This window comes from Mustela putorius, unplaced genomic scaffold (assembly GCF_011764305.1).
Source record: "Mustela putorius furo isolate JIRA1106 unplaced genomic scaffold, ASM1176430v1.1 tig00000145_pilon_pilon_pilon, whole genome shotgun sequence".
NCBI lineage: Eukaryota > Metazoa > Chordata > Mammalia > Carnivora > Mustelidae > Mustela > Mustela putorius.
Window position 1 is genome coordinate 6,451,523 of NW_025421294.1, and position 26,956 is coordinate 6,478,478.

The following is a 26,956-nucleotide window of genomic DNA, read 5'->3' on the forward strand; positions in this document are numbered from 1 at the left end:
AAACCTTCCCTCACCCCTAGCAGTCTCCTTGTTACATTTTAGCAAACCAGGTATTATGGCTGAGTTCATGCTCTACATTAACCCCAACAGATTGCCTCAGAGGGGAAGAGTTTCCCATCACAGGGACACTAAATGATGGAGATTTTGAAGGGGGGAAAACAAGCAAGAGGTGGGTGGTTGGATTAAATGAAACCCGAGCCTCTCATCTCAAATTGTCAGTCATATTAGAAAACCTACTTATGGTTATCAGAATATGCCTTGCTTCTGGTTCTTCTCAGCTAACCGTGCTTTCATCTTTCTAAACCTTTCTTCAAATGAAGCCTAGCAACCATTTATTAAATACCTGTTTTTTGCAAGACTATGTAATAGCCACTTGGGGAGAGTAAAAATTAGCTGTAGTGCAGAAACAATATAAAACTTTTCATCTTTTCAAATTTTTCAAAGCTTTTACATGGAACGTAGAAAACATAAAAGAAGCACTGTTTGCAAAAACAAAGTGAGTAAATTGTACAAAATAAAGTTCCTGCCCTTGAAGAGCTTATGTTTAAAGAGAGGTGGGCATTTAAGATTGCTTCCTTAGAGTTTGGGAGGCTTGGGTCATTTCAACTGCTTCAAAAGCTCTCTAGCAATTCCATGTTTTACAAATACTTATAATGCATATATATTTTATGCATCACTTTGGAATAAGTGATACTAAAAGTGATGTACAAATAGTGAAATGAATCAATTAAAATGACTTTTATCCTTTATATCGGAAATAAGCTTGTATTTACTACTATGTACTAAACTGACTTACTGCTATATACTAAACACTATAAGAATGAAGAATTTTTTAAGGCACAATTTGTAGATCATAGGAAATCAATTTATATTCATCCCAGTCTCCTACATTTTCTATGGTGCAGCAAATATTTCCAGTTAGAATAATGACTGTGAATCCATGAAACTTACACAGAAAGATTAAGGACATTCATTAGGAAAGGCAAGAAGTTTGACCCCGACAAAATTGGAAGTTCGTCTAAAATAATAGGTAAAGGGAATGGGTTTTACATTTAAAACTTAGTTTACTCAAGGTTAAATGTACTGGAGCACTTTGTCCTTTAACATTTGGAAAAATGTTGTTACAATAAATATTTTTGTTTTATTTATATCTACCCCCCATATGTGTAGTGTTAGCAACTGGAAGTCCACATATGACTTATAGTGACTAGTATGAAGCTTTGCAAATAGCAAATATAGTTCACTAAGTGAACATTTTGTTTGCCCCTAAAATTCTTGTATATATTGAATTATCAGCATTTTATTGAATCATATTTCACTAATTTTTTTCAGCATTTGTTGAGTACATGTTGCACACTGGCATGTCAATAATGATACTAGTTTGTCTGTAATAAGTGAAGTTGTAAGAGTGATCATTAGTGATGTTTACAAATACTTGGGGTTGTCAACTTTTTTGAACATGGCAGGATCTCCCTTCTTTATTCTCCTTTAATGGGAGGAGTAGCCATGTAGTTTGTTTTGGCCAGTGAAATGTGAGCAGAAATGTCATGTGTCACTTTCAGGTGACAGTTTTAAGATCCTAAATATGATTTGTGACACTGTCTTTCCAGGACAGCAGTGATCATGGAGGTGAGCATTGGAATGGACACCCCATCAGTTCTGAGTTCCTGAATGGTAACAGGAACAGAGCTATCCTGCCATCCTATGTTGGATATAAACTGTGATTCTCCAGTAAACTTGCCAGTAAGAAGCCTCTAACATTCTTTTGGTTATTGATTGTTATAGGATAACTTAGCCTACTTCATACTGAAATTGGTCACCACCACCATGCGGTGTCAAGAGAGAATGACTACATGGCATTTACTTAAGGACAGAGCAGTGGAGAAATTGTTATTGGAGGCTTGAAGGGTAAGTTTTGGGTGCAAACCATTTGGTAAAACTCTTGTATATGATAATTTGGAAGGTGGATCATATATCCAATGATTTTATAGTTCTAGGAAAAGAGGCTGGAAATAGAACATTCATAGTTTGGTTACTGTTGGCTGCATTTAACAGGGTACTGCAAGAAACCTGTGAGCTTAAAAAAGATCAGGCTGGCTTTCTGTCTTTTGCAATAAAAAAAAGGAAATACAACTAAAGTAATTCAGGGACTTTCAGGTATGGACTCTGAAATTTTTCATAACCCCAACCAATAAAAAATACAAATGAAAAGGACTTTGAACAACAAAGACTGACTGAAAGCACCTTAGGCAAGAATTAAATCAAAGGTTTAGCTGTCACAACCATTGTTTAAGCCTCTGAATGGCTTAAGGTATTTTAGAACAAAGGTTCAGTTAAGGTTGTATGACCTAAAAATTCCTTTCAAAAAGATAAAATTTCTCAAGGAAGAGACATGAAAGGTATGACTCTCTCTGAAGTTGAATTGACCCATGTCTCCAGCAATTAATTAGAGAGGGAAAGAAGGAACAAAACAAGGGAAAGAGAAAATAAACTAGCACATTTAAGAAGTTTGTCTGAACTGTAGGTGTGGTTAGTGGCGCGTGGATCTGATTTGAATCACATTGATAAGAAGTGCTTGAATATTTAATGTCAGAAAAGTTGCCAATCTGGACTAAAAGCCATCAACCACCTACAGGCAGGAAGAGTCTAGTAAAGCTGTTGTCACCTGAGAGACACTATCTGATGTTTATTTCAGCTACAACCAAGGAGGACAGAGGAGGAAAAATACTCCCAAGAGTGGAGTCCATGGACCCCAGAGAACAATAAACCCTGTCAGGATTAGGGTTTATTGTGTTCCTTAACTCTGGGATGAGGAGTTCTCAAAAATATCTGCCTAGTGGGAGTTTGGGAAACACAATGGAAATATTTGTCTTTGAAAAATCCATTCTCTTTGTTTCTGAATGGAAGTGCTTGTTGAGGTTTTCCTGTCCCCTTTCCACTACTGCTTATTGCAGTGGGATAGGGAAATTGTCTTCTATGTTTCTAGATGACAAGGAGCCACGTGTGGATCTGGTATAAAACCGTACCACCATAGATCCTCCATTTTGAACTTGAGGCTAGTTTGGGATTGCATTTTTGGATTGTCTCCTTTGGTGGGAAGAACTGACATGTATAACTTCTTGGCACAGGCTTTATAGACTAATGTGTGATTTTTTACATTCTTCTCCTACTGCTGCCATGATTGGAGAAGCAACCGTCAAATTAAGCTTCAGTTAGCTCGTTCTTTGAATTTTTTGGACTAAATTGTGTCCCCCTTCTCCTCAAAACCTTACGTTGATACCTTAACCCACCACTGTGGCCATATTTGAAGAATGAAATGAATTAAGGTTAAATGAGGTCGTTAGAGTGGGCTGTGATGTGATAGGATTCATGTCCTTAGGAGAGACACCAGAGCACTCTCCACCAAGTGAAGGCATAGTGAGAGGGTGGCCATCTGTGAGCCAGAAAGAAAGCTCTCACCACAACCAGACAGTGCTGGCACTGTGATCTCAGACTTCCAGCCTCCAGAAGTGTGAGAAAATGAGTTTCTGTTGTTCAAGCCACCTGGTCTGTGGTATTTTGTTATGGCAGCCTGAGCTGACTGACACTCTGAGTGAATACAATAAGCAAAACTTTCCACCACCCCATATTGGATCTATATTATAAGAATGAAATAAAGAAAAAATAGAAAAAAAAAAAGAGTGAAATAAACCTGTTGTGACAGGCCGTTAAGATCCACATCCAACTAAGTTTTCGAAATCTCTGTGTGGGTACCTCACAAGCAGCTAAGAGCTAAAATATGCAAAGCTGAAAACTTGACTTCACCCCCATACCTTCTTATTCTCATTTTTTCCCCTACATTTGCTAATAAGAGAACAACCCACCTAGTAGATCATAGTAGAAGCCTAGGAGCATTCTTAATTCCTCATTCTCCCTTGCCAACCATATTAAATCCATTGGCAAGTTCTATTGAATCTGCCTTCTAAAAATATCTTGAATTTATACACGTTTCTTAATCTCCACAACTCTCATCTTAAAACATCACCAGTATTTCTTGTATGGACTACTAGAGTAGCATGCTAATTGGTTTTTCCACTTCTGTTCCTACCTTCTTCCAGTATATTCTCCACAAGAAAGGAGCAAAACTTTGCAAAACAGAAGAAACAAACACTCTCATGACTAAAGACCTTCAATGACTTCCCATTATACTTAAAAAAAGATAATTAAATATGAACCACATCTACTACTTCTACCTCCTCTCCTGTTTCTCTCCTTTTTGTCCACTCCAATCCATCATAGTTTTTTTGATTCCTTGAACATGCCCAGATCTTATTAGTCACAAAAAAGGCTTTCCATTATATATTATGATAAATTAAGATCAACATTAATAAGAATAGCAGTAACGAATATTTTTTAAAGATTTATTTTAGAGTGAAAGGGAGTGGGAGAGGGGCAAACGGAGAGGGAGAGAGAGAATCTCAGACAGACTCCCCACTGAGTGTGGGATCTGATGTGGGGTTTGACCTGACATCCTGGAGATCATGATTTCAGCCAAAACCAAGAGTTGAATGCTTCACTGACTGTGCTACCTGGGCACCCCCACTGTTGAATGCTTACTATGTACAACTCACTGTCCTCAGCATTGTACATATATTAATACTTTTAGTACTTGGAGTGAAATACAGACTGATACTAGGTCTGTTTTATGAATGAGGAAACCAAGGCACAAAGAGAAGCTAGTAACTGTTGGATACAGGATTTTAATTCAAGTGATCTCTTCCTGTGCATAAGGTTACTTTCCTTCTTAAACAGTGCTCTCCCTGCTTGGTGTTCTCCTTTCCTTCGTGTTTCAGCCAGTTGACTTCTCTCACCATTTAATCCCCCAAGCTTAAGTGTCACCATCTGAGGAGGAGCATTGTATCTAAGCAGCCCTATTTCCCCACCCCATTTTCTTCCATCTCAAGATTCTGTTTCCTTCATAATGCATATCAGCATATGTAATTATATGTTTATTGTTTATTTCTTTATTGTACAGCTCAAAGGTTGGCAAACTTTTTCACTTAAGGGCCAGATAATAGATATTTTTGACGCTTTGAGTTGTTTGATCTTCACCGGGGATGGCCAATTTAGTTATTCTAGAAAATGGGCATAGCTGTGTTCTAACAAAACTTTGTTTACAAAAAGAGATGGTAGGCCAGGTTTAACCCATGGACTATGCCAACCCCTGACTCTTGCCAACCCTCCATTACACTGTAGATGCAATTAATTTCGGAAATCTTGACTACTTTCTTTATCAAGCGTCAGCAGTGGCCAACACAGAACCTGAAATGAATGGCAGTACAGCATTCATTCAAAAGCACACTATTCTTTTTTAAAGGGCAACATTGTCTCACTTCTACACTCACAAAATCGACATTAACATTTCATCTTATTTTAATTTAGAAACAATGTGACTTATCAATATGAAGAGGGGGGGCATGGAGCAGTTTATAGAAAAAGGAAGGAGAGAAAGAGCCCTAGAAAATTCATCAAGATGTGATGTCAACATCTCCTCTTATCTACATTAAAAAAGAAGTTGCATTAGTCATTAGCAGCTGAATCTTTTCTTCTGAAGAGAATTGAAGTGGATTCCCTTATGACTGCATGTTTTTGTTTTGTTTTATTAGAGCCCTTTCTAGCCTAGAGATTTTCCTTTTATCTGGCATATATTCAGTTTTGGACAAGTGAAAATCAATGACTCATTTTGCACCTGGGAGGGACAGGGTGGTAGACACATCTGGGTAGGGTAGTAGGATTTAGAGTATGGATGAGTTCTCTGAAGAAGCAGAGTACAATAGAATGTGTTTAATAACATCATGTTCTGATCCTTCCTTGTCATCTTTCAGCTGATGTGTCACTAATGGATTTGCTGGATAATCTTCCACTTCCTATGGTAAAGATGTTCTAAGAATGCATGACCTCTGTTGGCAGTTTTTTATGTCTTATGTGTTAATATAAATCTGCTTTTAAATACCCAGACACCATGGAAGGGCAACTTGAGAGCTAGAAACAATTCCAAGTTCATTAATCTTGTACATTTAAAGCATTGTTTTTTGAGGGTTTTATTTGTTTGTTTGGTTTTGTTTCTAAAGAGAATTGCTTGACTTGAAAAACTTGGCAAAAGTTTAATCATGATATAAAGAAACTACCATGTGAAAGGGTTTAAGGGTAAATGGGAAGCATCTTTCATAATAATCCCCAGCATTTTGTAACTGAAACACATTTCTGATTGTCTCAGTTGGAAAAAGGCTTTCCCTCCATTTTCTTAAAAATGGTTTAACTTATATATTCTTAATTTACAAGTGGGTAAAAAACTTAATTTAGGTAACTTTGTAAACTCCTTCTGTCTCAGATGAAATTAAGCCAGAGTGACAAATTAGGTGTTAATACTGGGATGTTGATATCTGGGATAATCTCTTAGATCCATATGTGAGGGAAATAAGGAACAGATGACTCTCCTAACCTCCAAAGCAGATTCTGCCTTGGCAAACATCTTAGCTCATTTGGGGTGCTATAACAAAATATTGTAGCCTGAGTGGCTTATAAACAACAGAAATGTACATTTCATAGTTCTGGAGGCCGGAGAGTCCAAGACCAAGGCACCAACAGATTCTGTGTGTGGCAGACGCTTGCTTTCTGGTTCATAAACAGCCTTCTTGTTGCCCTCCCCTCGAGGAAAAAGCTAGATCTCCAAGATCTCCTTTAGATGGCACCAGTCCCCATTTTGAGGGCTCTGCCTCATGACTTATTTACCTCCCAAAGGCCCTACCTCCCAATACCATCATGATGGAGTCAGGATTTCAACATAATGCACTTGGGGAAAGTGGAGAGATGGTATGTGCACTTCAAAGAGTCTTGCCTTGAAAGATGAGCTATTCTGAGTTTTTGCTGATAAAAAAATCAGAAGGAAAACAGTGAAGGAGAAGAACCACGTAAGATGAACTTGCAAAATGAGTTTGGTGGAGAGTAGGAGAGTCGGCTGAAGGGGAAGCAAAGTATTTATGGGACCTGGGTGGGTAAAGAAGGGAAGAAGAGGTTTTAAAATCATGGGTCTGATCACTGTAGATCTGTAATTTTTTTTTTTTTAAGATTGTATTTATTTATTTGACAGAGATCACAATTTGGCAGAGAGGCAGGCAGAGAAAGAGGGGGAAGCAAGCTCCCTGTCAAGCAGAGAGCCTGACTCAGGGCCTGATCCCAGGACCCCAAGATCAGGACCCAAGCTGAAGGCAGAGGCTCAACCCACTGAGCCACCCAGGCGCCCCAGATCTGTAATGTTTTTAAGAAATCACAAGTAAAATATTGGGTTATTTTAAAGCTTTTTTCATCTTGATGGAACATTCTCTCTGAGCAATATGCTGTTTGGTGTCATGATATAGTGTGTACAAACGCCGTAAGCATTGCAGATCTGTAAGCTTTGTAAGCATTACCTTCATAAGTTTTAAGGCCACCTCCTCTTCTTGCATCCTTTCCATCATCTATGTTGGATGCCGCATTCATGACAGGATACAACCATTGTCCTTTTGGGCACATTCCAGAAGTGTTTTATGTATATTTCTTTTTGATCCCTATCCATAGTCAAAAAATTCTGATGTAATCTGGAAAAAAAATGGCAAAAAAAAAAAAGCTTTTATTTATGGGAAAACTGTACAAATTGTAAAACTATGTTTGACATAATTCTTCACTTTATGTAGTGGATTCAGACGGAGTGATGTTTTTAAGTTTCTGATATGGTTTTTGTCTTTCTGAGTGAAAGTATTTGGTTCATAGAATCTAGACTACACATTGGATATTACTCTAAATACTGATTGAGAAAATACTTGTAACATATGCCGAGGAACTGTAATATTGATCATAGTTTGAATTCAAATGGCGTTAGAAATATTGTGAATGGCTCTCTTGTGATTTCTTTATCAAGACCCTCTCTCTCACTTTCCTCATTTTCCTCTTAGAAGGTTTCCTTTTATATTAAAGGGAAAGGTCAATTACTTAAAAGCAACAATAAACAATGTTGCCAGTTAGACTCAAAGGCAACAATAAACAATGGATGTGGAACCAGGAGCCATTACCATTGGTTTGATGGATATCAACAATAATTGTCTAGGTCAGAAAGGAACTTAGTGTGCAGATACAACATGAGTTCAGTCCTGGTGGATCTTGTAGTTTTCAAGCCCCCACGGCATTACATTAGAGTGGAATAGGCATTAGAGCCTGTCAATAAAATCACTAAAAAATGGAAGAGTTTAAACTCTTGTAGCAGGAAATAAAACCCTTGCCAACTTTCATCTCTGTATGAAAGAGAATGGAAGAAAGTGACACTAGCCATTGAGTTTAGCATCAGTTTCTTCCGAGTTGCAAATTAAAAAGCCATGTTTCTAGCATATTCTGTATTGGTCAGACACTCGTAAGAGATACTCTGTCCAAATTGTAGCTGACTTACAGAAGGTTATAGAGAGGTTGTTCTCAATGGAGAAATGAAGATGTCTCAAATGCTTTTCTGATTCTGACATTATGTGGATCTCAGAGATGGTGAGAATTACTTATATGTTAGGCAAGAGGTCTTTGATTTAGATGTATTTTCCAGATGAAAAATTAAAACACAATAGCTCCAAGGTCTTTAATGCCTTTTTCAGGTGATGCAAGATCTAAGAGATACTTTACATGGCAAAAACTTAAAACTGGTAATTGAGAGGGACTGTGGAAGAGAGTTCCTGAAATTAGAGTTCATCTAGATAATTCAGGGGATATGATAAATGTGCCTGTCTGAAGCGGTACTGTATTCTCTTTGTACTGTAATGGAGTGATCTGTTCTGTAGTGAGTGAAAGATTGTGCCTGGAGGCTCAAATATTTCTCACTAGTCAAATGCCGTAACTACCTTTTCTGCCTAAAGAACCTGAAATTTCCACTTGTTGACTCATGGATGCACTAGCAGGGGCTCTTTTTCTTCTAAGGTCTTATTCAAAGTTTTGCACATTAGAGAACTTTCCTGGGGCTTTTCCCTTTGGCCCAGTTTAGAATACCAGATGAGCTGATCCAACCTTAGTTCTTGAAGGGGCTCGGACAAGTACAGAAGAGAACAGCAGGGAGGAAAGAAGCTGAGGAGCCACAGGTCCATCTGTAGGTGGATATTATTACCACAGCTGTCTAGACCAGGGAGAGTAACCACAGCCCTTGGCACGCAATGATCAAATTTATGTTTTAGATACATAATTCTGATTAGCAGAGTTGGTGGGGGGTGGACCAGCTAAGGAGGGCCTTAGATCAATTGGGGGGGGGTTAAAATTCATGTGAGAGGGCCTGAACAAAGTCAATGTTAGTGGAGATGGAAAAGATAGATTTTCTTCAAGTTTTGGGGGAGAAATAACAAGGATCAGATGGGCAATATAGTTTCAACTGCAGTTTTCTCTAACGAGTTGGGCAATGTAGGGAGAAGGGCACAGTATGCAAGCACAGACATTTACAAAATATAGTTTCTACTTCAACTATAGTTTCCACTTCAGGCTAAGATGGAAAAAGAAATCACCCAAGAACAAAAAAATGGTTTGGCTCTTTGTAGACCAGCGGTTCTCAACTTTAGAGAGCATCAGACTAACCTGGAGGCTTATTAAAACACAGATTATTAGGCTCCATCTGCAGAATTTCTGATCCAGTGAGTGAAGGGTAGGATCTGAGGATCCACATTTTAAACTAGTGTCAAGGTGATGCTGATGCCACCTCTCTGGGGGGACCGCACTTTAAGAACCACTATCCTGGATCACTCTTAAATAGAAATTTTCGATACATCCCTTCAGGCAGAGGTGATAGATCACGATCCGTAGTGACTGAGGGAGTTAGAAAAATAAATGGATGGAACTTATTCCCATTTGCCCAATACATTTTTCCCCAGGACCTTTTAAGTTAGCCTAGATCATAAGTTATTTTAGATTGTATGGCCTGGTCCTGTTTTTGTAAGATCACCTTTAATTTCTTCCTATCTAAATCCCAAGGCATTGGCCTCTGTGATTCTCAAGGAGTAAAGTCATTTAATCTTTGCCTTGTAAATTATCAGGCGACATTTTTAAGCCATAGATTTCAGCAGTAATTTTATAAATCTATGTCTGGAACATTTATAATTATAAGTATTTAAGAACGATAAGGTTTATCTAATATCAGCAGCTTTTGTCACATCTATCATTGTAGGACACAAGCCCAGAAATATACTATTCCCATTGAAATGTGGTTCCTTTTCTCTTAATATTCACTGTAGGACACTTCAATAAAATTTTTAAAATGTGGTGTCTTCCGTGGAGTTGAGAAAAGAACCAAAAGAAATATGGAAGTAATGAGAGTGTTAACAATGCAGCAGATTTCATGATTGAAAAGCATTAATTCCCTTAATACCTGTTTCAGGGGAAGTAAGATAGAAGAAACATGCATGTGTGTGTTCCCTTAAACAGTCAGAGATATTTGAGGATGAGAGAAAAGAAACTTACTAGGAAATGGAATAATAGTATTGGTAAAGAGATTTGTTATGGAGGTTGCTGTAACTAGAACAATAAGGCGAGCTTGAACTTAGGACCTGGGATGTTTCTTATGTGGAAGGAATCTGTGTTGCTTGGGGATGCAAATATTTCATACATTTCTTCCCTTGTGAATTGTACTGATAAAAGGCATGGCATTTCTGAAAATCTTGCATTTTCATATTTTCCTTCGGGCCTGGATTAACTTTATTTTTGGATTAACTTTTTCAACTCTCTCCTTAGCTTTTGAATTTTTATTTTCCCACTAGCTGACCATCTCCATGATGGTCCGCCTCTTCCAGCACTCACATTTCCTTCTTGCCTCTGACTCCTCTGAGCTTCATGGAAACAATGCAACCCACTTTAAAACCTGGTTCTTCAGTCCTCATTGAGATGTATTTTCCACTTACTTGTTAGAGGAATTAGCCTTGTGGGAAGAATGATTGAAAAAAGCTTTTAAAACACTTGCTCCTTTACAATTGCTTAGAAAAGTTCCAATTTTGTGACTCCTGGCTTTCCATCCAAGTACTCCAGCAGAGAGCCATGCATAGGAAGTGCTCAGTAAGAATAGCTGATCTGTCATGGTCCCTCAAATAAGCCTTCCATTGAGCCGGAAGGATTTGCTGGTACATGAAATAGAATTGTCACAACTAGGTTATAAGAGCTATTCAGTGCGTTTGGTTACCATAGCAGTCAGTTTGCCACAGAAGCATTCCTATAAATTTAGACCCTAACCTCCATACTCTAGGGAAATGGTTTCTCAATCGAAGAGTATAGTCTGTGGAATAATATGCTTAACAATGCTTGTCTTGATATAATTGTTCTTTAGGTCAGCAATCTCTTTGTCTACGGACAAAAGCTCTGGCCTCTCTCTTTTCCAAAATGTACATATGCATGGAATGTAAAATTGTTTACGATTTTGTGAAGCTTGGAGATCACAGGTAAAAAGCCTCTGGTAACCTTCTTGGATGTCTGAATAACATTTATCACCCTTTGAAATTCCAAGGTTTTAAATAGAAGGTACCTATTTGTGTATTGTCTCCTGTGTCTCATAAAAATGAGAAATAAACATGTTTATTTTTTGCCCTAATTTTTTTTTTAATTGAAAAAATGAAAGCTAGGGCAACTTGCGTTATGTTGTGAAGGAACTGGTTTAATCTTAAACCATGATTTTCATTTCTTGTAAGAGTTCCCTGGAAAAACTTAAAATAGAAACAAAGTGTATATATGTGTATTTTCCCACTCGGCAAATTTGTTACAGGACCCAAGTCATTCATCAGTCTGTCACAGAGTCAATAGACTCCTTCTGGTAGAGAGTCTTGCCTGTAGGTGTTCTGTGTAATTCTTGGAATAAAGGATTAGTTGAACCCAGAGGAGCTAATGTTGGTCACATGGTGAGTCAGAGCATTTCTGACATGTGCCTCTCCTCTCTAAGGTCATTGTTCACTTCTTCCCAGTCAGATCATGTGAATTCTTCTTAATTTCCCATTGATCATATTCTCTAGTAGATCATACAGAGCTGATTACATTCTCCCCTTATTATTTCCTGGGGCTTTTCTGTATCACAGTGCTGATTTTAATATCAGCTGCACACTGGAATCACCTGGGGAGCTTTAAAAACTATTCATTCTTGGATGGTTTTCACCCCTAGAGATCCTGATTAATTAGTCTGAGGTGCAATCTTAATATTGGGATTTTTTTTCATTCAGTATTTTTTAATAGCTTTATTGAGGTCTAATTGACATACAATGGATAGTATACACTTACGTGTACAGTTTGATAAGCTTGACATATGTAGGTTTTCATATGAGTGGGATAATACAATTTGTCTTTATTGTCTGGCTGTGTTCACTCAGTGTAATTAAGTTTAGATTTGTATATATTGTTTATTGCATATGTCAATTATTCATTTCTTTGTATTGCAAATAAGTATCCCATTGCACAAATATAGCACAAAGTGTTTATCCTTTTATCTGTTGATATGTCTTTGAGATGTTGCCAGTTTGGGGTTATTACATATTAAAAAAATGCTATGAACATTCAGGTATAAGACTGTGTGGACATATACTTTCATTTCTCTAGGAGTGGGATGGCAAGATCATATAATAGGTGTATGTTTATCCCCCCCCCTTTTTTTTTAAACTACTTTCCAAAAGTGGTTGGACTATTCTGCATTTCTACCAGTAGGATAAGAGACGTCTAGTTCTTATGCATCCTTGCGAACACTTTATAGGATTATTCTTTTTCTTTTTCTCTTTAACTGTAGCTGTTCTAATAAGGGTGTAGTGGGATCTCACAGTGCTTTAAATGTGCAATTTTCTAATTGTTAGCAGTTTTGAGGGGGTTCTCACATGCTAACCTGCCATTTGTATATCTTCTGTGGAGAAATATTTGTTTATATGTGCACATTTTTTAGATTGTTTCCTTTCTTTTCTTTGAGTGTAAGAGTTATTTATGTCTTTTATCAGATGTATTTTCCAACATTTTCTTCAATCTGAATTGACTTAAATAAGTTCTCGTTGAAGAGTACAAGTGTTCAACTTTGAGAGGTTAATTTTTTCATTTAGGGATCATGCTTTGACATTATATCTAAGAAATAACTGCTTAGCACAAGAATACAAAGATTTTTCCCACTAAACTGCTTCTGAACCTTTGTCAAAAACTGTCTATATATATCTGTTTTTGTATTCTCTATTATTCTCCATTGATCTATTTTTCTACCTTTATATCAGTATCACATTGCTTAGATTCCCAAAACTTAATTATAAGTCTTAAAATCAGGTAGTCAATTATTGCGCCAACTTTTCTATTTTAGATCCTTTTTCTCTAAGTTGTTTTGCTATTCTAGGTCCTTTTATTTATGTATGAATTTCAGCATGAGGTGCTAAATTCTACAGAACCCCCACTAGAATTCTGATTTTGATCACTTCATTATCACTGGGTGATTTGTTAAAATCCTTTATTTCTACATCTCCACTGCTCTGACACCACCCCTTTCCTGATGGGCATTGGGTGGAAATCTGGACCCCTAAATGACCTGCAGTGATCCTGCCTGGGGAGTGGTCTTGTTACTGCCTCAGAGGGATCAAGTCCACCTTAGAAAGCTGGAGTAGAATGGTTCTTTTGTAAAAGTTTTAGGTCTCCTTAGGCTGCCTCTATCTTGGTCCTTTGGCTAGAGAGATGAGACTCTTTTTTTTTTTTTTTTTTGATGGATGCCTTACTGTTTTTTTCTGTGCCCTTTGGCAATTGCCACTAGCCTCTTACTTTCTTTCCTTCCTTCCTTCTAAGATTTTGTTTATTCATTTTAAGAGAGAGAGAGACAGAGAGAGCACAAGCAGGGGGAAAGAGAGAGGGAGAAGCAGGCTCCCCACTGAGCAAGGAGACTCATGTGGGATTCCATCCCAGGACCCTGAGATCATGACCTTAGCCCAAAGGCAGCCGCTTAACTGACTGAGCCACCCAGGTGCCCTTAGATATCTATCTTAAATAAAAATATCCATATGGTCATATACTAGTTATATTTATTTTTAATATTATATATACTTTAGTACATATTGAAATAAGCGTATAACTATTAAAAGAAGAGCTGGTCTGTATCTCAGCCAAAATCCTTTCCAGAATCATGGGGCTCTGTAGTCCACACTTTGGAGCATGAAGGGCTCTGATGGACTATTATTGCAGGCATAGATCTAATCCTGGGTCAAAGGGTCGAGAAGGCTCTTTCTTGCAATTGCAAGGTTAAAAAAAGTTTTGGCTAAAGGGCTACATTTCTCTTCTCCAGGGTGATAGCTTTCTCCATGTCCCAGGTGATCTTAGACTAGCCTTTCAGTGAGCCTTGTTATTAATCCAGGGTTAGGCTTTACAAAAAAATGGTCTCATTAAATAGATACTTACTTCTTGTTATTGGACCAGCTCAGCATGATCCAAGACTTAGAGAAGACAAATTTATCTCTTAGTACAATACATCAAGACTTTTTTTTTTTTTTTTAAAGGTAGCTAACCGTAGTTTAGTTGCTATATATACTTGCAAATATGTTGTAAAGTCCTGGTTCTTACTTCCAGCAATTTGAAGAATTTAGATTTTCCCCAGTGATGAGTCCATCGGATGTTGGGAATAAATGTCCCATCTAGGGAAATAAGCTTTATTATGCATGCTGAAATGATGGCAATGGAATTGAATAAAACCCCAAATTTGATCCACAAAAGAAATTTGGCTCATCTGGAAAAAATGCAAACCTTTACAAAAGAATCCTTTAATGACCCTATCACTGAGCAGGGGAACTTCTGCAGGAGAATGGCACAGCAGTGGGATTGCTTGTCCATTTAGAGGAGCGCTGTCTCACGGACTTACATGCAGAGAACGCCCCTCAGAAGAAACCCATGTCACATCTGTTCTCTGCTGGGAAACTGTAATTGGTGACTAATTGCACACAAGATGTTTTCTCTCTCCCGTGACCTTTCTATGCTGGTCACTGGTCATTTCTTGCCAGGGTTTGCAACAGGGCACATTTAGGCAGAAAGTGTTTTTCCTTTATAGACACAAAGCGCTCTCCTGGCATCTTGAAATGTCTCTCATTTGCAATATGAAGTGAATTGTTTTATGATGGAAGTATTTGGAAAGGAGAAGGAAGCACTTTTAGACCAACTTTTAGTAACAGAAAATCGGCCACCTTCTTGGCTAAGGATATCACCATTTATACGTGGATGGCTGTGGCCAGAGTATCCGAGGGCCTTCATTTTCCTGTCCTACTGTACGAATAGTCAATATCAAACATTGAAGCAGAAGCTGAAGGCCAACAGGGCCTGTTTGGGCCTTAAGGAGGAGGGTTAGCAGATGGAGGAGGGTCAGTAAAGTATCCTCCAGACTGAGAAGACTTGGAGATCTAGAAAGGATGTAAACCCCTCCATCCCATTTACATGGAGTTTTTTTTTTTCAGGGTTACTTAGTGACGAGAGGATGGGGCAATAAACCATCTAGGCACTACAGAGCTATTGACCCTTTATTGTCCACCAAACCTGGACATGGCTTGTATAGAGCGAGGGGCACTGTGGCAAGGTCAGAGGGTAGTTATCTTAAGTGGAGCCTTCTGTATACCATTTTAGACAAGCTCAGAACAAGCCTTCCCATGCTCCTGTGGCATAGAGTAACCTTCATGGATCCCGAAACACATAGCCCCAGCAAGGTCCCTGCATGGGCCTGCACAAGAGGGAGGGCCAAGATGGAGCCAGCGCTGTCAGCACTTGGACGAGGAGAAAGCTGCTGTTTTCCAGAACTGATTCACAGGAGACCTGCTCCTTTGGGGTTTTACTTTCATCGGAAAGGTAAAAGTAGCTCTTTCTGCTTCTGAAGCTGGATAATAAGATTGCAGAGAATAATGGCTTTCTTCCTCTCATACCAACATTAGAGCAATTCGAAATTATTGTGTTAGGCCTAAGTACCAAAAGTAATGTTTTCTGTGGCTGCTTAACGCTTTTGCCAAAAAAGGGAGCTCCAGAAGGTAAGTACAGGGATTGAGCACACAATTTGAAATCAAGAAGGAAAGTCTTGAGACATATTTGGAAGTCACTTGTGACAGTTTAGATTTTTAATTTTAATTGGTAGCAGGCTGATTCTACATTTGTTGAAGGCTGTCAGTATGCTGGCCATGTTTCTGTTTTTTATTTAGAACACGTACTTTGATTATATAGAGAGCTTAGAACATGCATGCCAATATGCCTTCTTATTTTTCTCTTGCACAGTTCTGACAGGATATTGGAAGTTCATTTGTCATTTAATTGTAACTTTTATTGCTGATTAAAGACTTTTAATAATTTTATTTATTATTTAAAATTATAAATGTATCATATGCATATTATAAAAACAGGCACATGCAAATATGTTTTTAAAAAAGTGAGTAACTCCCCTACCCCAACCCCTTTCCTCATCCTTTTGAGGTAACTAATATTTACATTCTCTTAAGTGCCTTTCTACATTGTTCTGTGGACTTCTCTAAGAACAGACATACTTGTACAGATGTGTATACTTATATATTCCATATCTCTGCCTCTCTTAAACTGGCATGATATTCTGTGCATGGAGCAGATGTAATTACTTGCCTACTCAAGGCCTATTTTCACCTGTCATCTTCAATAGGCTTTAATAAATAGCTGTATCCCTGGGAATCCCTCATTCCCTTGATAAAATGGAAAGTGGCTTCAAGTCTCATCCATTTTCTTCATTGGACTTGGAGTCTAGGGTCTTCAGGTGATGGGCAGTCCTCTCCATTAAGTCTTCCTGAAACTCTTCGTAGTCCAGGCAACTACAGAAAAGTGTATTATTTATCTCAACACACTCAGTGCACCATAGTGATAAATGAACAGAGTAACTACAATAAAATTTTCTGTTTGTAAAGGGGAAAATGGGGAAACAGCACACATGTCCCATCCTCCTGGACAAAAAAAGGGATTATGTTCTCCCCAGGGAGTGTAGTATTTTTCTTTGCTTTTGGTCGGCAACATATAAGAATTAGGTTCTATTTTTTGAGGAAAACTTCCCTGCCTACATATGTGTGTGTATATGTGTGTGTTTATGATTAGCTTTAGAAATGCCCTTTCAACTGATGCATAACTTTACCAACTTCTTCCTTTAGGTTCTAAATCCAGGACCTGGGGATTGCTTTGGGTTTGATTAGTTGCAGATTATAACAGTCCAGATTTGAGGTAGCTCTGATAATGCAGACCCCATGAAATGTAATGTACTTCATTTTAAATACTTCTGCTGGCTAATGATCAGAAGAAAGCCCTTGGATTCTGAGAACTTGGGATATCTGGCACAGGTCCCTTAGTTTAATAGATTTAGTGTTCAAGAAATTTAAACCCATACCATCTGATTTTTGCCACCAGACTTGACCCCTCTTTGAAGAAGATAACTCACTATGTTGACCCCTTTTTGAAGAAAAGGACCCACCATGTGCCTATAGGAATTTCTTGAAAGCTTTGGCTTTTTCCTTCCTAGGTTTATATTCTACTTAATCTACGTCCTCCCCTTCAGCTCTCAGATGGGGTCACCTTCAGCCCAACCTTCAGCCTTTCTAAAGAAAGGCAGTACTCTAGACAATAAGAAGTCTCTCCCTTAAGAATTCTCAAGGTCATCCTGATTTTCCTTGATTTTACAACACTTGTAAGTACTTTGTAGCCACATAGCAAATTTTACCAACCTCCAATTTTACAAAGAATCCTTACCACCGTAAGCCCTATCTTCATCCCTCAGGCAAAGACAAATATGAGCACCTTTTTCTTGCTATGACATTTGAAGTCAGTCGGTGTTCTTAGCTGCAAGCAACAGAAGATGGCTTTTGCTGATTCAAGAACTGAAAAAAAAAATTAGGACAGTCGTTCACAGAATCTCTGGGAGAACTGAAGAAATGAACTTGGAGGTTAGGACTTTGTCAGGAAGAATGCCTAGTCACTTTGCTGGACTGGTCCAACTCCTGGTCAGGATAGATTGCCCTGGATGGCAATGAAAATTGATTGCTTCTGTGGACATTGCTTCCCCCCCTCCTGCCGGTAATGCAGATTTACTGCAACCAGCACCCTTGCCTGAGTAAACTGGCCTTTGTCTTGCTTCTCTGTGTGTGTGCATGTGTAAGAACGAGGGTGTGTAATAGAGAGGAGAGAAGATTTTAACAATATAGATACCATGCAATTCCTTAAAAGCTCAATAGTTTTCCTTCTTTTGGAAAAATAATTTTCTTAAATATATCCTATGCTGTACCTTTAGCCCTCTGTGATGACTCATGGTACGTGTCCCCTTGGCTGGGGTATGGTGCCCACTTGTTGGGTTCAAACACTAGGTGTGGCTATGCAGGTATTTTTTACATATGACTAACATTTAAATCATAAACTTCGAATAAAGCAGATACTTTCCATCATGTGGGTGTTCCTCATTCAGTAGTTGAAAGGCTTAAGAGCAAACACTGAGATTTCCTGAAGAAGGAATTCTGCCTGCAGACTGCAATGTTAGAAACCCTGCCTGAATTTCTAGCCTGTAAATTTCATACTCAAATTGGCAGCATCAACTCTTCCTTGAGTTTCCAGGCTGCCAGGCTGCTTAAGGAATTTCAGACTTGCGAGCCCCCACAACTGCATGAGTCCATTCCTTAAAATCTCTCTCTCTTTCTCTTTTATCCTATCAATCTATTGGTCCTGTTACTTGGGGAAACCATAATATATACCCACTTAGCATGATGTGAAACATTATAGGTTGTTCACTCTTTTCCTAACTTTTTGTTTTGATAACATTTTGAAACACAAAAATATGCAAAATATACACAATGAATTATATAGCTTTTACCTAGATTTACTAACTTGTAGTGTATGTATATGTGTATATATACTTAGAGTTTTTTTCTGAATTACTTGAGAATGAGTGACAGACTCCAAAAAAATTCAGCTTGTACTTTCAGCCCTAAATATTTCTTCCTGCCTCTCCAAGGAATACTTATTAGTCACCATGTATGCAGATCAAATTCAGGAAATGAAACATTAATATAAAGCAAGTATCTAATATACTTTATAATTTATAATAATACCTAATAATTTCACCACTGTCTCAAGATTGTCTACAGCAGTTTTTCAAAAATCTAAGATCCAATCCAGAATCACAAAATACATTCAGTTGTCATAACCTTTTAGTTTCTTTGTCATATTCTTGTAGTTTCTTTAATCTGAAATAAGGCTTAGGCATTTATTCATCTATTATGACACTGGCATTTTTTTTTAAAATAATTTATTTATTCATTTGACAGACAGAGATCACAAGGAGGTAGAGAGGCAGGCAGAGAGAGAGAGGAAGGGAAGCAGGCTCCCCGTTGAGCAGAGAGCCTGTGTAGGGCTCGATTCCAGGACCCCGAGTTCATGACCTGAGCCGAAGGCAGAGGCTTTAACCCACTGAGACACCCAGGTGCCCCGAACACTGGCATTTTGAAGAGTAAAGATCTCTTGTTTTGGAGAATGTCATCCAAGTTGGATTTTTCTGATTTTTTCCTCACAATTAAATTGAAATTATGCATTTTTGGCTAGAGCACTACACACATAATGTTAGGTTCTATTCATTGTATTACCTTAGGAGGCATGTGATGTCCTTTGCCCCCATTATTAGTGATAACTTTGATCTCTGTTAACATGGGAAGAGAAAAACTTTAAACAGTGTGGGCTATTCCACTTGCCCCAATAATCGTGATCATATGCATGGAAACAAGAGCAAAGATATGTCCATAGACAGATCTGTTACTGTTAGTTGGATTCAGTTTCTACAGACTATTTATGATGAACATCTTGTTGTCTTTAGTTCTATCACCTATTTTTATCAGAATTTTATGGTTTTATTTGAGAGCATTTTTGTATAAACAAATCAAGCCTTACTTACTTACTAATAACCTAACCCCAGAATTAAAGCAAGTCTACTGACTGTATACGCTTTTACATCTATGTCTAGGGTAGAACCTCCAAAGTCAATTTCTTGAGTATAATATATTTTTAAATTTCAGTAGATATTGTCAGGTTCTTTCTAGAAACAATGCAGCATTTTAGTCCTATCAGCTGTGTAAGAGTGACGTTTTCTTCTTTTATTGTCCACCAGTGAACATCATCATTTTTTAATGTTTTATCTCATCTGATGAATTACAACAATTTCTTTATTGTAATTTACATCTCCTTATTAGTGTTACTGAGCAAGTTTTCACATGTCACTGGCTTTTGAACTTCTAGTTTTTGTTGTTAGCTACTTGTCATCTTTTCTATTTTTATTTTACTATACTTAGTTTATGGAAACATTTTGTATATTAGGGTTGGTAATTTTGGATTACCATATAGATTACACTTTTTTTCTCCCAGTCTATTATTTGTCTCTTATCTTTTGTCAAAATTTAAATTAAAATCTTTGATGTAATCTGTTTCATATTGTTTCAAAATTTCCTTTCTCAGGAAATTTGTTTACCACACCAAGGATATATAGATAGCTTCTGCAATTTTCTTGATATAAATGTTTTGTATTTCTTTCTAACCTTAAAATATTTAATCATCCTAAAATTTTTAATGTATAGTATGAAGTAGGATTCTAGTCATTTAATCTATTTATTAAACAAATTACATTTGTCCCCCTGAAATCAAATACCACATCTGTCCTATAATAAGTTCTCTTACATTTTTGGATTTTTTAATACTACCATGTTTTATTGATCTATTTGTCTATACAAGTGTCACTATATTTTGCTAATGACTTAATTATAGTATTCTACTTATGTTTATCTTAAAATTGAGTAAGAAAAAGGTCCTTATGCTGTTTTTCACAAAAAAAATTTTTAGCTCTCACAGGTATTTCTTTTTCCTCTGGCCTTTAAAATTACTTTTTATCCAGCTTAAAATTTTTTAAAAAATTGGGACTCGGAATGAAATGATATTAAATTTATAAATTAATTTCAGAAAAACTGATATTAGATTTTTTTTGTTTTTCAATATAATTTTATAACTTTCTTTGGTTGTAAAGGGTTAAAAAGCATATGTGCCTTTTGCTAAAATTATGCCTATATGTTTTATAATTTTTGTCACTATTATTAGTGATTTTTTCTATTTCCATTTTTTACTGGTTATTGCTAACAGAAATAATGGATTTTTTCCATATTTGTTTTGTAGTCAGCTTTTCCATGTCCTCTTATTAATTTTAATGCCATTTTCATTGGAATTTTTTGTGTTTTCTTGATTCACTGTTATATCTTAAAGACATTTTGCTTCTATTTTCCAGCTTTTAAATATTCATATTCTAATATTTTTTGCCTGACTGAATTAGAATCTCAAATAAATGTTGAACTATTGTGATGACTATAGTCATGTCTGTTTTGTTCCTAATTTTAATGGAATAGCTTTGTTTTATCCCCAGAAGTTGGAATGCTGACTACCTTTGGTTTTTGTTGAACTGTCTATGTATAATACTTAAGTTTTTGAATTCTATTATTACTTAGATTTTTATTTTAAGTTTGGAATGACTGATGAGTTTTATCAGTTTTCAGCATCCACTTATATAATCATATGGTATTAACCTTATATCTTTCTATTGCTATGATGAGTGTTGGTCATTTACTATCATTTTTATCACTGCTGGATTCTATTTCTTTCCTAGAATTGTTGAATACATATCTGTTAGTGAAATTTGCCTCTAGTGTTTTTTAAAACTGTGTTGAGAAATAATTTACACTGTAGAATTCAACCATCTCAACTACAATTCAGTGAATTTTGACAAACTTACAGTTGTGCAGCCTTCGCTGTAATCCAATTACCGACCATCTTCACCACCCTCAGAAGCTCATTTGTGCCGCTTTGCATTAGATCTTCATCCCTTTCCCCTCCCCAGGCAACCACTCATTGTTTTCCCATGTTTATAGAGTCACTTTTTTCTAGTCATTTCATAGAAATATCAGAATATTAAAGTACACAGACTTTTGTGTTTTGCTTCTTTGACTTGTCTTCATGTTTTAGAGATTCATCCGTGTTGTAATGTTGTTACCAGTGGTTCACTCCTTTTCATTGCTGAGTTGTATCGCATTCATTGTATGGCATTAAAAGATAAACAGGCATTTTAGAAACTTTAGAAGGTTATTTGAGCAAATATTGATTCAATTTAGGCAGCATCCAATCTAGGAGATAGAAGAGAGCTCTGAGGAGCTGTACAAAATGTCTTGGTCACCAGAAACTGTAGAGGAGGAAAAGTAATTTTCCTTTTTGGTGAGTACTTGGGTGAGACCTCTTTTTCAGTAGGGCACCTCATAAATGGATAAGCTTATCTAGCTCAAAAGTTCTGCACTGTGGCCAGTGTAATTCAGGATTACCTTTGGTAAATTTAATCTGCCTTTCCAGCTTTAAAACAAAAATTTTTTTTCACCTGAGGCCTCACATTAGACCCAGTTCTGCTTAAGTTGTACCTACTGCGACCCAGACCCAGTCCAACCTAGATCCAGTCCAGTTTCTAAGTTGGACCCAGTTCAGAAAAAGACATGCTTGTCATGCAAAAGCTGTGGAAGTAGGATTGGAGAGGGCCCCCCCCTCACCTCCCTAGGTAGCAAAGAAAGCAACAAGCTCAAATGAATCTAGGTACCTGCAGCTGATCGCTTGCTGCTCCTGGGGTCCCTGGGGAGGGGTTTCTCTTTGGGATTGCACTTCTGACACCAGAACTGTTAAGAGATAAACTGAGGCATGTTAAAATTTTAAGAGTTTATTTGCACAAAATTCAATTTGACTGGGACTGCATTCCATCTAGGAGATGGGCACTCCAAGGAGCTATACACACTGACTTTTATAGGCAGAAGGCGGCAGGTATAAGGAAGTTACAGTAGGCAAAAAAGTGGCTTGGTTTTTGCAAGGTTACTTTCTTTTAGGGGATGGCAGGTGTCTGTTAGGCAGATTACCTAACTAATGCTGATCAGGTGATTCTTGATTGACTGGTTTAAGATTCCATTTCTGGGATAGCTGAAACTATCATTAATTCTATGTTTGGGGACACGGGACTTAGTGTAATCCAGTCGATTTCTGGTCTGTGTTGTTTTTTAACAATAAACTTGTCACATTTTGTTTTTCTATCAGTTGATGGATGTTTGGATTGTTTCTACTCTTTAACTTTTATAAATCATGCTGCTATGAATATTGTTGTACAATCTTGTTGGACACGTTTTCATTTTTGTTGGTAAAATGGCTAGTCCTATGGCAGGTATACACATGCCATTTAAGGAAATAGCTATACTGTTTTCCAAAACACTTACACTACTTTTCATCCCCATGAGCAGCATGTGAGAGTCCTAGTTTATCAACATCATTGCCAACACTAGTTATCATCTGTATTCCTCATTATTATAGTCATTTCATGGGCATGAAGTGGTGTCTCATAGTTTTAACTTGCATTTTTCTAATGACTAATGATGTTTAGCCTCTTTTCATGTGCTGACTGACAATTTGTATATTTTCTTTGGTTACATTTCTATCAAAATATTTTGAATATTTTTCAATAAGTTTTTTGATTTCTTACTATTGAGTTGTTAGAGTTCTTCCTATATTCTGGTTGCAAATCCTTTGTCAGATATATAACTTGTGAATGTTTTTACCCATTCTGTACTCATTTTATTTTCTTAGTAGTATCTTTTGGTGTGTAACAATTTTTAATTTCTGCTGAAATGTAAGTTATTAATTTTATTTTAACTTTGTATTATACTTTTAGTATATCTCATAATTGTTTGCCTAGTCCATGATCAAGATGATTTTCTTTTTATTTGTGAAAAAAAAGTTTCATAGTTTTAGTTCTTTTTCTTAATATTTTATTTATTTGAGAGAGAGAGAGAGAATGAGAGAGAGATCATGAGAGGGGAGAGGTCAGAGAGAGAAGGAGAATGCCCGCTGAGCAGGGAGCCTGATGCGGGGCTCGATCCTGGGACTCCAGGATCATGACCTGAGTTGAAGGCAGTTACTTAACCAACTGAGCCACCCAGGTACCCTTATAGTTTTAGTTCTTACATTTAGGTCTATAACTCATTTTTTAATTATTTTTTCATGATATGGTGTAAGGGTCTAAATTCATGTTTTTATATGTGATAATCACTTGTCCCAGTACTAGTTTTTGAAAAGACTATCCTTTTACTATTTAATTTCTTTGACTTTTTGGTTAAAATTCAGTGGATCATAAATGCCTATTCCATTGACCTATAATGTTGGTCCTTATGAAATAACTGTCTTGATTGGAGGTATCTTTAACCTCACTACAGAAATAACAGGGACCCATACCCAAGATTTGGTTCACATGTCAAGACAGATGATGCCCCCTACCCTGGCCACACACAGATACACATACCAAAAAGGGCCTGCTTTTGGTGGACAGCAGGATGGGTAAATTAGGCTGATCTAAAAGTGACTTGAGAGCAAGGAAAGAAGATTGGCTTGGGGGTTTTCCTGTAATTAGGGGATGGGGTTAGTGGAGATCTGTTGGTTTGAATCTCCTGCTGGTTCCTGCCAAAGGAAGGAGTTCAGGCTTTCTTACCAGCTTAGGCCCAGATACGAGGCAGAAGAGGAGGGAGGAGTGAAGCTTAAAAGATATCAGCAAGCATCAGAAAATGGAGTTGGACTGTTTATTCAAGTGACTTTACAGTAAGTTTTGAAACTGAGAAGTGTATGCTCTTAAACTCTTTTTTTTTTTTTTTAAATTTTCAAAATAGTTTTCAAAACTCTTCTACTTTTCAGGGGGCCTGGGTGGCTCAGTCAGTTAGTTAATCATCAGACTCTTGATTTCAGGGTCACAAACTCAAGCCTGGCATTAGGCTCCACACTGGGTGTGGAGCTTACTTCAAAACAAAACAAAAGTGTTCTATTTTTCTTTCTTTTTTGTTGCTAGATTAATAGGTTTTGTTACTGAGGACTTACTTGCCTCATAAAATGAAGAAATTTTCTATCTTCTATCACTTAAACAATGAAACAACTGTCCTTTCTTTAAAAGTCAGATCAGTGCAGGGCCCCTGGGTGGCACAGTGGGTTGAGCATCCCACTCTTGGTTTCCACTCCAAGTCATGATCTCAGGGTCATGAGATGGAGCCCCCCACCCAAGAGCTCTGACTCAGTGCTGATTCTGCTAGGCTCTCTTTTCCTCTGCCCCTCCCCTCGTTCCCTCACTCTACTGTCTCAAATAAATAAATCTTAAAAAAAAAAAAAAAAGTCTGGTTAATGCTTTTTTTTTTTTTTTTTAAGATTTCATTTATTTATTTGACAGACAGAGATCACAAGTAGGCAGAAAGGCAGGCAGAGAGAGAGAGAGAGAGGAGGAAGCAGGCTCCCTGCCGAGCAGAGAGCCCAGTGTGGGGCTCGATCCCAGGACCCTGAGATCATGACCTGAGCCCAAGGCGGAGGCTTTAACCCACTGAGCCACCCAGGCGTCCCCATCTAATCTTTTTTAAAAAGATTTATCTGTTTATTTGAGATAGAGAGGGAATGTGAGTGGTAGGGAGAGAGGGAGTGGGAGAGAGAATCTTTTTTTTTTCTTTTAAGAGAGAGATCACAAGTAGGCAGAGAGGCAGACAGAGGGAGAAGGAGAAGTAGGCTCCCTGCTGAGCAAAGAGCCCGATGTGGGGCTTGATCCAAGGACCCTGGGACCATGACCTGAGCCCAAGGCAGAGGCTTTAACCCACTGAGCCACCCAGGTGCCTCAGGTTAATGCTTTTGACAAATTCTAGTGCCTGGTATTTTTTAAAATTATGAGTATTTAATTACCTTTCCAATTTCTTCTGTGGCTATTGGTCTATTAATATTTTTATCTCTATCAACCCCTTATCAGTAAAGTGGAAAATTATAATTTAATAAGAAATTATCCTTTAGATGTTCAACTTTATTATATAAATATATTATGTGACTATATTTCAGGTTTTTTTTTTAATGTTAGTGTTTGATTAATTTACTTGAGTGCATACTGGGAAGGAGTTGATACTGCTGTTGGGACTATGGGTAGGAAGTGGGTTCATGAAACCTTATTACTCTTTGACAGAAAACACTTTAAGGGAGAAATTGGGGAATGGATAGAACCTAGCACATGGGGCATTGGAAAGCAAGAGGCCCCCTCTATCCGGTTCCTAACCACTTTTGCCATAGGGTTCTTGACCCCCTTTCTGGTTGTTCTGCTGCTTGGGTGGAAAAGCTCTGGAGGTTGGGGGCACCTGGGTGCCTCAGTGGGTTAAAGCCTCTGCCTTCAGCTCAGGTCATGATCCTCTGGTCCTGGGATCAAGGTCCACATCGGGCTGCTTCCCCCTCTCTCTCTGCTTGCTTCTCTGCCTACTGTAATCTCTGTCTGTCAAATTAAAAAAAAAGAAAGAAAAAGAAAGAAAGATAGAAAGAAAGAAAAAGAAAGAAAGAAAGGAAGGAAGGAAGGAAGGAAGGAAGGAAGGAAGAAAGAAAGAAAGAAAGAAAGAAAGAAAGAGAGAAGAAAAGCTCTGGAGGGCGCCTGGGTGGCTCAGTGGGTTAAGCCGCTGCCTTCGGCTCAGGTCACGATCTCAGGGTCCTGGGATCGAGTCCCGCATCGGGCTCTCTGCTCGGCAGGGAGCCTGCTTCTCTCTCTCTCTCTCTGCCTGCCTCTCCATCTACTTGTGATTTCTCTCTGTCAAATAAATAAATAAAACCTTTAAAAAAAAAAAAAAAGAAAAGCTCTGGAGGTCAAACAAGAGCATATACTCTGGTGCCTTCTAGACTCACCAGCTAAGACTCACTCCCCCTTTCACCCACCCTTAGCTTCACTGGGAGGAAGGGAGCTTGAGCACTTACCCAGCACCCTGAAGGAAGATATGGTTCCTATCTCCTGGTAGGGAGCTGAACCCGTGAAGACCTCTCCTTCCCGGGCTATTGTAGGCTGCAAGACTCTGGGCAAGCACCCACCTGGACCACCTTG